This window comes from Carlito syrichta, unplaced genomic scaffold (assembly GCF_000164805.1).
Source record: "Carlito syrichta isolate Samal-C Ts95f unplaced genomic scaffold, Tarsius_syrichta-2.0.1 Scaffold303646, whole genome shotgun sequence".
Classification (NCBI taxonomy): Eukaryota; Metazoa; Chordata; class Mammalia; order Primates; family Tarsiidae; genus Carlito; species Carlito syrichta.
The window spans coordinates 351,292-362,931 of NW_007247742.1; positions in this window are offsets into that span (position 1 = coordinate 351,292).

An 11,640-nucleotide genomic window follows, 5' to 3' on the forward strand; every position below is an offset into this window, starting at 1 on the left:
TTTGGGCTGCGAGTCCTTTGTTCTGTAATTGGTTCTCATTTCCCCAGATTGCTCCTTACCCCTCCCCCAATCCCTGTCCTGAGATGCCACTTTCAGAAACCTTTGAACTTCCTTAGTAGACAGGCAGGAGAGGCCACAACATACTGAATCCATTTCCTGTTATCCTAGTCTTGGGGACTTCACCATCTCCTGTCATATACCTGCCCAGCTAGTAGTTTTGGATCTTCCAATTCTGACTTCACATCACTACTTGTTCAACTTTCTAGACTTCTCTCCCATAGATAATCGCCCCTTTAGTTGTCTTTCAGTGAAATGTGAGAGCTTCTGTGAATTTTGTGAATCTCCCATGGCCCCAGTGAAGGAGCTCAGATAATACCCAGCTGCTGTTATCTATTTCCATGTATCAAAGGGCACAATCCAGAGGGAGGGTGAAAGGAGATATGATTCCCCTACAACACAGAGGAAGTGTCATGTTCTGCCCGACAGCAAGCAGGGACTGGTGGCTTGGCAGGTGGGTTTCAGGAGCAGTCACTATTATAGGATGGGCTTCTAATCAGACCGCTGACTCTTGTACTCAACTGATTCTACCTCCTGTAGACTTGGTAAACAGTGAATGTTCAATAAATGTTGACTGAGTGAACTGTACATACAGAGACCTCAAAGAACACAAGCACTTGAACCAGAAGTTCTACTTCTTTCTCACCTAGGGGAAAGTGGAGCCTGGGAAAAGCGCAAGAGTGGAGAGTTTGAATCAGAAAGGTTTTCACTTTAACTATGCTCCTTCCTAACCCAGCATTTCCCAGATGCTGCCTGCCTCCTCCCCAGCCACTGCAATTCCTTTACTTTTTTTTTCAATAAATTTTTTATTTTAAATATGTGGGGTACAATTCAGGGTTAGGTATACAAATGTTCATTATGTAGGTACCCTTGTTGTTACTTAGTTTTTCTTACTTAGTCCCATGTCTCTTACACAAGTTTTCCTTTTCACGTCAGACAGGAGGCTCAGCTCCTGCATCGCACCCTGGCCTCTAGTTGCCCACATTACTTCTGAGCTTTGGAAAGATAGAGACTCCCCTGCTTTGTGACTCCTGGAGTTCTGTGGCAAGTTGGCATGGAGCCCTGGAAAGATCACTGAGAGGCCTAATTGTATTCAAGGCCACAGAGTAGGTGAATGTCTGGCCGGTCCTAAGGCCATATTGACAGTTATGAGGAAAGCTTACTGGCAAAGTCCTTGGCAGTGCCTGCTGGTTATTAATAGGGACTTTAAAGTTGGGCCACTGTGGTAGAGGTCCTGACCAGTCTTGTTACATTTTGTTACATCCAGTGTAATTGAAGCAAGCCCCCTCTTAGGCTCCTGGCTGCAGTATTCTACTATAGGCATGACAAGAGACGTATGTGGCCTTGCCAAGAGCAAACGAACTGCGTGCTTAGCAGCTTTGCTGCGACTGGTTCTCCTTGAAAACCAACTTTAGTGTTTTGGCCTGCCCTCTGAGAATCTCCATATAACACAGCCAATCCATTTCCATCCCCTTAACTGGAGAGGGGTCCAACATTGCAGCATGCGAGGGAGTGGGGAGAGGCAGGAAGGACTTAGAAAACCAAACGAGCAATGAAAATATATTGATCTTGATGGTTTAAAACATGTTTATGCATATACTTTTAAATTTTTTTCATATTTGAATATCGGATAGCTGTGGATGTTTTGTGGGGTAGGAGAAAGGAATGGGGTTTATGTATCACATTTGCCTTTTACGCTTGAGAAAATTAAATCTTACTTATTAAGCATTCAGCATATGTACTTTAGCACGGAACATTCACAATGTAAGGTATTCAGCTAAATAGGAATTTTTTAGAAGTAATGAGATTTCTTTGGAAGTTTAAGTTTGGGAGTATAACAGAATAAATATTTGTCAGGATATGTCAATTGTGTTCCTATGCTGATAACTTAGGCAGTCTGGAAGGGAAGCAGGTGTTCCTTAGACAAAGAATAAAGTCCAGGCTAGTTCTGGAATAGCGGAGTAAGGACTTGGGGTGGAGAGAGTGGTCACTATTCATGTTTACTTCAAACCCACTCAGAATTGATGAGAAACTCAGTTCCTTAGAAAGAATGCTAATGAGAAGGTGGCATTGTGTCAGGAAAAGATTGGGAACCTTGAAGGCTGACCTTGGATTTAAATTCCATTTCTGCCACTTACTTGGTGACCTCGAGCACATCATCCATTTCATAATATGAATATAATACCTACGTTGTAGGGTTTCTGAAAATTTCAGCCAAATGTAGTGAAATGACTTAGGACATAGAGGGCCCTGATGCACGGTCACTCTTTTCTCCACTAGCTAGCCAAACCCTGTGCCTTGGATAGGCAGAGGAAGAAAAGAAATGTAATACCCTTTTCTGAGGGAAGTGGGGCAACTATGGAGATATTTTAGAAGTGAAGGGGCCAGAATAGGGTTTAGATACCTCATCACTCTCACCTTCACTCCAGTGCACACAGAAACATAACCATCATCATTCATGCTCATATTATCACTTTGCTGGGGATTTATTTCTTTTATTTTGAGTTGGAGTCTCACTCTGTCGCCCCGACTGGAGTGCAGTGGCCGCTCCCGGCCACCACAGCCTCAACCTGCTAGGCTCCGGCGATCCTTCCGCTTCAGCCTTCCAAGTAGCTGGAACTACAGACGTGCACTACCACACCCGGCTAAGTTTTTTTTTCCATTTTTTTATTGTAGAGATGAGGTCTCGCCAAGTTGCCCAGGCGGGTCTCGAACCCGTGGGCTCAGGCAATCCGCTCACCTCGGCTTCCCAAAGCGCTGGGATTATAGGCTGAGCCACCGACCCCGGCCGGGATTTATTTCTTTGGATAAACACTTTGCAGTCAGAATGCAAATTCCCTGGGAAAGCATTAGAAGAAAGTATATTTTTTTTTAGTTGGAGGCTCACTGTTGCCCAGGCTGGAGTGCAGCAGCATGCTCACGGCTATTGCAGCCTCAGCCTGCTGGGCCCAGGCGGTCCTTTTGCCTCAGTCTTCCAAGTAGCTGGAACTACGGGTGCTCTCTACCCTGCCCAGCTAGTTTTTTGAGTTATCGTAGAGACAAGGTCTCACTAGGTTGCCCAGGTTGGTCTTGAACCCCTGGCCTCAGGCAGTCCTCTCGCCTCTGCCTCCCAAAGTGCTGGGATTACAGGCATGAAACACTGTGCCCGACTGAAGGAAGTTAATTCAATGAGATTACAAAGTTATTTCAAGAGAAGTTTTTATAAAAAAGGGGCAACAAGGTAGCTATGTCAGGTGCCTGGAAAGGGGAGAAGCAGGGCACAGAAAATAGAGACCTCATTGGAGCCAGAGCCGAAGAACAGAGGCACAAACGTAACAGCTGTAAGGTTTGTCATTACTGTACATTCTCATGGTATCAGGCTATTTGGCTGAGGGTGACAATCCCCCCCCCGCCCCCATCATCTTAGCCAAAGGACATACCTGGTGGGCTCTGGGGCAATGCAACACCACTGAGGGCCAGTGAAGGAGGCCGATCATTTGGACCCAAAGACCTTTCTGCTTCCTCCTCAAATTAGTTACCCAAGATAGGTGATCGTCAAAGGCAGTAGAGGGATCACGTCTCCTGGCTTCCTCTTGATTTGTCCTCAGGCTAAGGCTTACCTCTGACCACTATTTGAATCCCCCAGCTGCTTTGAGAGTTGGAAACACTGATGGTTTTTAGAGATGTATAGCTAGGAAAGCTCCATTTCATGTCACTTGAGATTCTGATTGAGCCTCTCAGATAACCCTTGGCCTCTTAGGACCCTCACCCCATGTAGCAGAACTCGCACACGCATTAACATCTAGGGATCTATACAGGCTCACTTGACTGGCCCCTCCATCCCGTTTCCATCAATGAAACCCACAGTCTTTTTTGCTCATAGCAGGTTTTTCACATAGGTAAAAGAACACACAAAGGATCAATAGCAGGGTAATTGTTTTCTAAAACCTGTTTGTGCCTTAATTATTATGGAATGCCAGGAACTGCCACAGGAAAAGCTAAATAAAATTTAAAAATACATTTAATCTCTGAGCTTCAATTAGTAAGCTCGTACACAAAAGCCTACCTCATAGGATAGTCGTAGGGATTAAATAGGAAAAAAAAGTAAAGTACTAACAAAGTGCCTGATACATATATGGTACAGATTTAAAAGAGTAGATTTCCTAAAACAGACCGAAAAACGTTTCTTCCTGAAGGTGGTAGTACCTTAGCATGCTGTATAGTATTACAATATTATGGTAAAATATACTTTGGTCCAATCCATGGGAGATTCAAGCTGAGGATTTGATTGAGATAATTAGAAAGATTAGAACTCTTATCATTAGTTATTGGAGAAGAGCAATTTAAACTACAGTGAGATATCATTTACACACTAAAGTGGGTCAAATTTAAAAGACTGAAAATACCAGTTGTCAGTGAGACTGGAGCAACTGGAACTCATACATTGCTGGTGGGAATGCAGAATGGCACATTGGAAAACAAATTGGTAGTTTCTTATCAAATGAAACATTTATTGCATGATGTGGCAGTTTCACTCCTGCAGGCAAATGTTCATAGCAGCTTTATTTGTAGTAGCACAAACTTGAAAACAACCATATACTCAACAGTTAATGAATAAACAAATTGTGATATATCTGTTCAATGGAATACTCTCGGATATAAAAAAGGAGTAAATTGATTCATGCAACAACATGGATGAATCTTAGCACAATACTAGGTGAAAGAAGCCAGGAACAAAAGATTACGTATTTTATGATCCCATAATGTTCCGGAAAAGGCAAACTAGTTATAGAAAGATCAGTGGTTGCCAGGGACTGTAGATATGGGGCGGGAAGTGTGTTGACTGTAAAGGGACATAGTGGAAAACATTCTGTATCTTGGTGGTGGTTACACAACTGTATATAGTTGTTTCAACTCATCTAATTGTGCACTTAGAATTGGTAAGTAGTATGTAAATAAGTAAAGCTGATTTTGTTTTAAAAAGCACAAAAAGTTACCATTTCATGAGGCATATGCAAATTAGAATCATGGTGAGATAACACAATAGTTGAAAAGGCAGCCACAACCAAATGTTAGGATGTACAGCGATTGGAGCTTTCATATATGACTGATGTGGGTGTAAATTGGTGCAGCAAATATGCAACACTTAACAGTTTCTTATAAATTAGCATATATCTACCTATGACTCAGCAATTCCATTCCTGAATTCTCAAAAAAAGAAAAAGGAAATCACATGTCCACCAAAAATTTTACTGTAGCTTTATTCGTAATAACAAAAACTTGGGAACAACTCAAATGCCTCTCAACAGGAGAGCAGATGAACTGTAATTTGGAATACTACTCAATAATAAAAAAGAACAAACTATTGATTTATGCAACAATGTGGATGGATGATCTCAAAAACACTGAACGAAAGAAGCCAGACCTAAAAGAGTGCATACATACTGTATAATTAAATTTATATGACATTTAAGAACAGGAAACCTATGGGAAATGAAATCAGAACAACTGGCCTCAGGGAGTTAATAGTAAAGAAAGAAGGCACAAGAAAACTTTCTGGGGTGATGGCAGTGCTGTAATTCTTTTTTTTTTTTTTGAGTTGGAGTCTCACTCTGTCACCCAGACTGGAGTGCAGACCTGCTGAGCTCCGGCGATCCTTCCAAGTAGCTGGAACTACAGGCACGTGCTACCACGCCCGACTAATTTTTTGATTTATTGTAGAGATGAGGTCTCGCCAAGTTGCCTAGGCAGGGCTCAGGCAATCCACCCACCTCAGCCTCCCAAAGCACGGGATTTCAGGCTGAGCCACCGAGCTTGGCTGCTGTAATTCTTGATTAGGGTGTTGGTTACATAGGTGATGCACTTGTTAAAACTCATTGAATTGTGCATTTAAGACCTGTGTATTTTAAGGATAGCATTTTAAAAATAGAGGTGAAATTGACATAAAGTTAATTTTAGAGTGAGCAATCTAGTGGTATTACATTCACAGTGTTGTGCAACTATGACCTCAATGTAGTTCTGAAACATTTTCATCAACTGAAGAGGAAACCCATACCCATAAAAGCAGTTGTTCCCCCTCTCTTCTTCCCCTAGCCCCTAACAACTACCAACCTGCTTTCTGTTTCTAAGGATTTGCCTAATCTGGATATTTCATACAAATGGAATAATATGTGACCTTTTGTGTCACACTTCTTTCACTTAGCATGTTTTTGAGGTTCATTCACTTGGTAGCATGTGTCAGCATTTAATTTCTTTTTACAGCTGAATAATATTCTGTCGTTTGTATATACCGCAATTTTTCTATCCATTCACTTACTGATGGACATTTGGGCAGTTTCCAACTTTTGCTATTGTGAATAGTGCTGTTGTGAACATGTGTATAGATGTATTCGCGTACCTGTGTTCAGTTCTTTTGGGTATAGTGCTAATTTGCTAGGGCTGCCATAACAAGTTACCATAATTGAGTGGTGTACAACAATAGAAATGTATGTCTCACAGTTCTGGAGATTAGAAATCCCAAGTCAAAGTTTTAGCAGGGTTGGTTCCTTCTGAGATCTGTGAGGGAGAATCTGTTCCATACTTCTCTCCAAGCTTCAGGTGGTTTACTGGCAATCCTTGACATTCCTTGGCTTGTACAAGCAACATCCCAGTGTCTACCTTCATATTCACATGGCGTTTTTCCTGTGTTCATAACTCTGTCCAAGTGTTCCCTTTTATAAGGGCTCTGGTCATATTGGATTAGGAGTCTACTCTATTCCAGTATGATCTCATCTTAACTAGATATACCTATAGTGACCTTATTCACAAATGAAGTCACATTCTGAGAGACTAGGGGTCAGTGCTTCAGCATATAAATTTTCGGGAAAAGGAGTGGGGACACACAATTTAGCCAACCACAAATACATACCTAGGAATGGAGTTCCAAGATCATATCAGTTACTAATAATGCTGGGCAGCAGTATTATCACTCTTGATGTGCAGCTCTCTGGAATAATCGTGACTGCCGTTGGGATGCATTGTATATTTAGAATTTGAAAGATTGTTCAGTTGACATCCCAAACCAGGATGCTCTTTGGCAGAGAAAAATAAATTTTAGGATACAACTCTCTTGTTGAGAAACTGACTCAAAATCAGGATCCATGATCTTGGTAATTGCCAGGTATCTCAACAGTCACACCTGAGATAACCATCAATAAATTCCCTTTTGCCCATATCTTCCCTCTCCCACCTGCCTCTACCAGGAGAGAAATGATCAAATCCCAGGAGATACAAGAACTTTGTAAAAAATAATCCATCTCCATCCTAGACAAATGAACTTATTGATGAACTGTGATATTAACAGGTCAGGACCTTTGGCGTTAGGAATCTCATGATATAGTTCAGAAAAGAAATTATAGTCACTGGAAGAGGTATTATGCATATTTATTAATGTAAGTGTAATTCTTTTTACAGTGAGTGCTGGTGTGAAACAATAACTGTCTTTTATTGAGTTTCTATTATGATTCAAGCACTGTTTTCAGTGTAGACACACTCATTCTTACAAAAAAATTTCCTTTAATATTGGTATTATTATTTTTTAGATTTAAAAAATGAGGTTCAAAGGGGCTAGATGACTTGCCCAAGGTTACTGAATAGATTAGCAAATGCATGCACCACTCTATTTTCTAGTACTATGTAGAAGATGCTGGCTTCAGAAATCAGTGGGAAAACCAGGGCTGAAGCCTTAAAAAGAGGCAAAATACTAAGATATAGAAAAAAAATGTAATGATGGATTAAACATGTGATCAAGGATACCCCAATGGTTTGTGACAGTTCATAACAATTCAACTTCATAATTATAAAGTAACAATTTATAGATGTTTGCCCCATAAATTTGTTTCTTATACATTTTCTCTCACTGAGAATGATGGAATACAAAGTGCATATCTAAATAAAAACCTTTGCTGATTCTGAGTTCCCAACACCATTATTCCAGTATTTATTGCACACTTCCAAATTGTGGGCTTGGAAATGGAAGTGGGGCTCCTTTTTTTTTTTTTTTTTTTTTTTTTTTAAAGACAAGGTCTTGCTATGTTGCCTAGGCTGGTTTTGATTTCTTGGTCTCAGTGATCCTTCCAGCTCATCCTCTCAAGTAGCTGGGTCTATAGTTGCACACTATTGCACCCAGCTCTGCTCTTGGTTTTATTATCAATCTTTCATTTGCTCTAGTGAGTACACTTAACCATGGGTCCAGCCAACCCTCCACTATGCAACAAACTTCTAGAGTGAGGAATCTTGGGAGTATAGATTATATGCCCAGTTAGGAGCATGGAGACAGAATCCAACTTTGCTTGATGGAATGCCATGCCTAGCTTCTAACTTCATTTCCCACCTAACTCTACCTAGTTCAGTCCTAGGCTGGTCTTGATCTTTTACTCTCTTTCACTGTATTTTTTATTGTAATAAAGTATATATAACATAAAATTTATCATTTTGACCATTTTAAGTGTACAATTCAGTGGCATCAATGACCTTAATTACAGGTTTGCACTATCTGCTTCAAAATTTTCCATCATTCCAAACAGAAACTTTATTCATTAAATAATAACTCCCCATTCTTCCCCTCCCAGTACTGGTAAACTCTAATCTGCTGTCTGTCTGTCTTAATCTTCCTATTCTAGATTTTTCGTAAAAGTGGAATTATATAATATTTGTTCCTTTTGTGACTTATTTCATTTAACATAGTGTTTTCAAGACTTATCCACATTATAGCATGCATCAAAGCATTCCTTTTTATGGTCGAATAGTACTCAATTGTATTATTGTTTATTCTTATTTATCTATTCTTCACTGACAGACAGTTTCTACCTTTTGGCAGTTGTAAATAACACTATTATGAACATGGCATACAAGTATTCGTGTGAGTCCCTGTTTTGAATTTTGTATACTTTGTTTTATATACCTAGGATTGGAATTGCTGAGTCATGTAGTGTCTTAGTCTGTTTTGTGACAGAATACTTGAGACTGGCTAATTTGTAATAAACATAAATGTATTGGCTCACAGTTCTGGAGGCTGAGAAGTCCAGTATCAAGGTGCTGGCATCTGGTAAGGGCCTTCTTGCTGTATCATAACATGGCAGCAGGCATATGACGGTGGAAGGGCCCAGAGAGGGTGAGAGAGAGAGAGATTGAGAGCAAGAGGGGGTAAACCCACTTCTTTTTTTTTTTTTTGAGTTGGAGTCTCACTCTGTCGCCCAGACTGGAGTGCAGTGGCCACTCCCGGCCACCACAACCTCAACCTGCTGGGCTCCGGCGATCCTTCCGCCTCAGCCTTCCGAGTAGCTGGAATTACAGGCATGCGCTACCACGCCCGGCTGATTTTTTTTTTATTTATTGTAGAGATGAGGTCTCGCTGCCCCGGCGGGTCTTGAACCTGCGGGCTCAGGCAATCCACTCACCTCAGTAAACCCACTTCTAATAACAGCATTAGTGTATTCATGAGGGTGGAGCCCTCATGACCTAAATACCTCTTAAAGGTATCACCTCTTAATACTGTTACAATGACAACTAAATTTAAACATGAGTTTTGGAGGAGACATTCAAACCATGGCATATGGTAATTCTATATTTCACTTTTTGAGGATTTGCCAAACTTTTCTATAGTGACTGTACTATTTTGCATTATTCCCACCAATGTATGAGGGTTGCAAGTTCTTCTCATTGCCAACACTTGTTATTTTCAAGATTTTTTAAAAATATAAGCTATTCTAGTGGATGTGAAGTAGTATAATGTTGTGGTTTTCAATGCATTCTCTTATTGAACAATGATGTTAAACATAGTTTCATGTGCTATTGACTATTTGTATACCCTCTTTGGAAAAATATTCAAGTCTTTTGTTCGTTTTTAAATTAGATTGGTTTGCTGTTGTTAGTTGTAACCGTTTTTTAATGCCTTTTTATATATATGATTTGATTTTAAAATATTTTTTCCAATTCTGTAGGTTGTATTTTTACTCTCTTGATGGTGTCCTTTGATGCATAAAAGTTTTTAATTTTTGTGAAGTCCGGTTAATTTTCATGCTGTTACCTATGCTTTCAGTGTCATACTTTAGAAACCATTACCAAATCCAAAGTCATGCAAATTTTCCCTTGAGTTTTGTTCTAGGAGTTTCATAGGTTTAGCCCTTAAATTTAGGTGTTTATTTCACTTCGAGTTAATTTTAATTTTAATTTTTTTTATTTGGAGTGTCACTCTGTTGCCCAGGCTGGAGTGCAGTGGCATGCTCATGGCCCACTGCAGCCTTGACCTGCTGGGCTCAGGTGATCCTTCCGCCACAACCTTCCAAATAACTGGAACTATAGGCGCACACCACCACACCTGGCTAATTTTTAAAAATTTATTGTAGCCGGGCTCGGTGGCTCAGCCTGTAATCCCGCGCCTTTGGGAGGCTGAGGTGAGTGGATTGCCTGAGCCCGCGGGTTCGAGACCCGCCTGGGCAGGCGAGACCTCATCGCTACAATAAATTTTTAAAAAATTAGCCAGGTGTGGTAGCGCATGCCTGTAGTTCCAGCTACTTGGAAGGCTGAGGTGGAAGGATTACCTGAGCCCAGCAGGTCAAGGCTGCAGTGGGCCATGAGCATGCCACTGCATCCAGCCTGGGTGACAGAGTGAGACTCCAACTCAAAAAAAAAAAAAAATTATTGTAGAGATGAAGTCTTTCCAAGTTGCCCAGGCTAGTCTTGAACCCGTGGGCTCAGGCAATCCTCACTGTGGCCTCCCAAAGTGCTGGGATTATAGGCGTGAGCCACTTTGAGTTAATTTTTATATATGGTATAAGGTAAGGGTCCCACTTCATTTTTTTTGCTTGTAGCTATCTGGTTTTCCCAATACTATTTGTTGAAAGATCATTATTTCCCCATTTAATGGTTTTGGCACCCTTGTTTAAAGTCAATTGATCATTAATGTGAAAGTGTATTTCTGGGTTCTCATTTCTACTCCACTGGTCTATATGTCTATCCTTATGCCAGTATCACACTGTTTGGATTACTATAACTTTGTTTATTTTGAGTTGGAGTCTCACTCCGTTGCCCAGGTTGGAGTACAGTGGCAAGCTCACAACCACCCCAGCATCGACCTTCTGGGCTCTGGCAATCCTTCTGCCTCAGCCTTCCAAGTAGCGGGAACTATAGGCACATGCTACCACACCTGACTAATTTTTAAAGTTTATTGTAGAGACACGGTCTCGCCAAGTTGCCCGGGCTGGTCTTGAACCCACAGTCTCAGGCAATCCACTTGCTTCCGTCTCCCAAAGTGCTGGTATTAAAGGCTGAGTTACCAAGCCCGGCCAATTACTGTAACTTTGTAAGTGTTGACTCAGAAAGTCTGACTTTGTCCTTCTTTTCCTTTTTTTTTTTGAGTTGGAGTCTCACTCTGTCGCCAAGACTGGAGTGCAGTGGCCGCTCATGCCAGTGAAGCCTCGCCCACGCCCGGCTGATTTTTTGATTTATTGTAGAGATGAGGTCTCTACAATACAGGGTTAGGTATATAAAAAGCTGCCCAGGCGGGTTTCGAACCCGCGGACTCAGGCAATCCACTCACCTCGGCCTCCCAAAGCGCGGGATTAC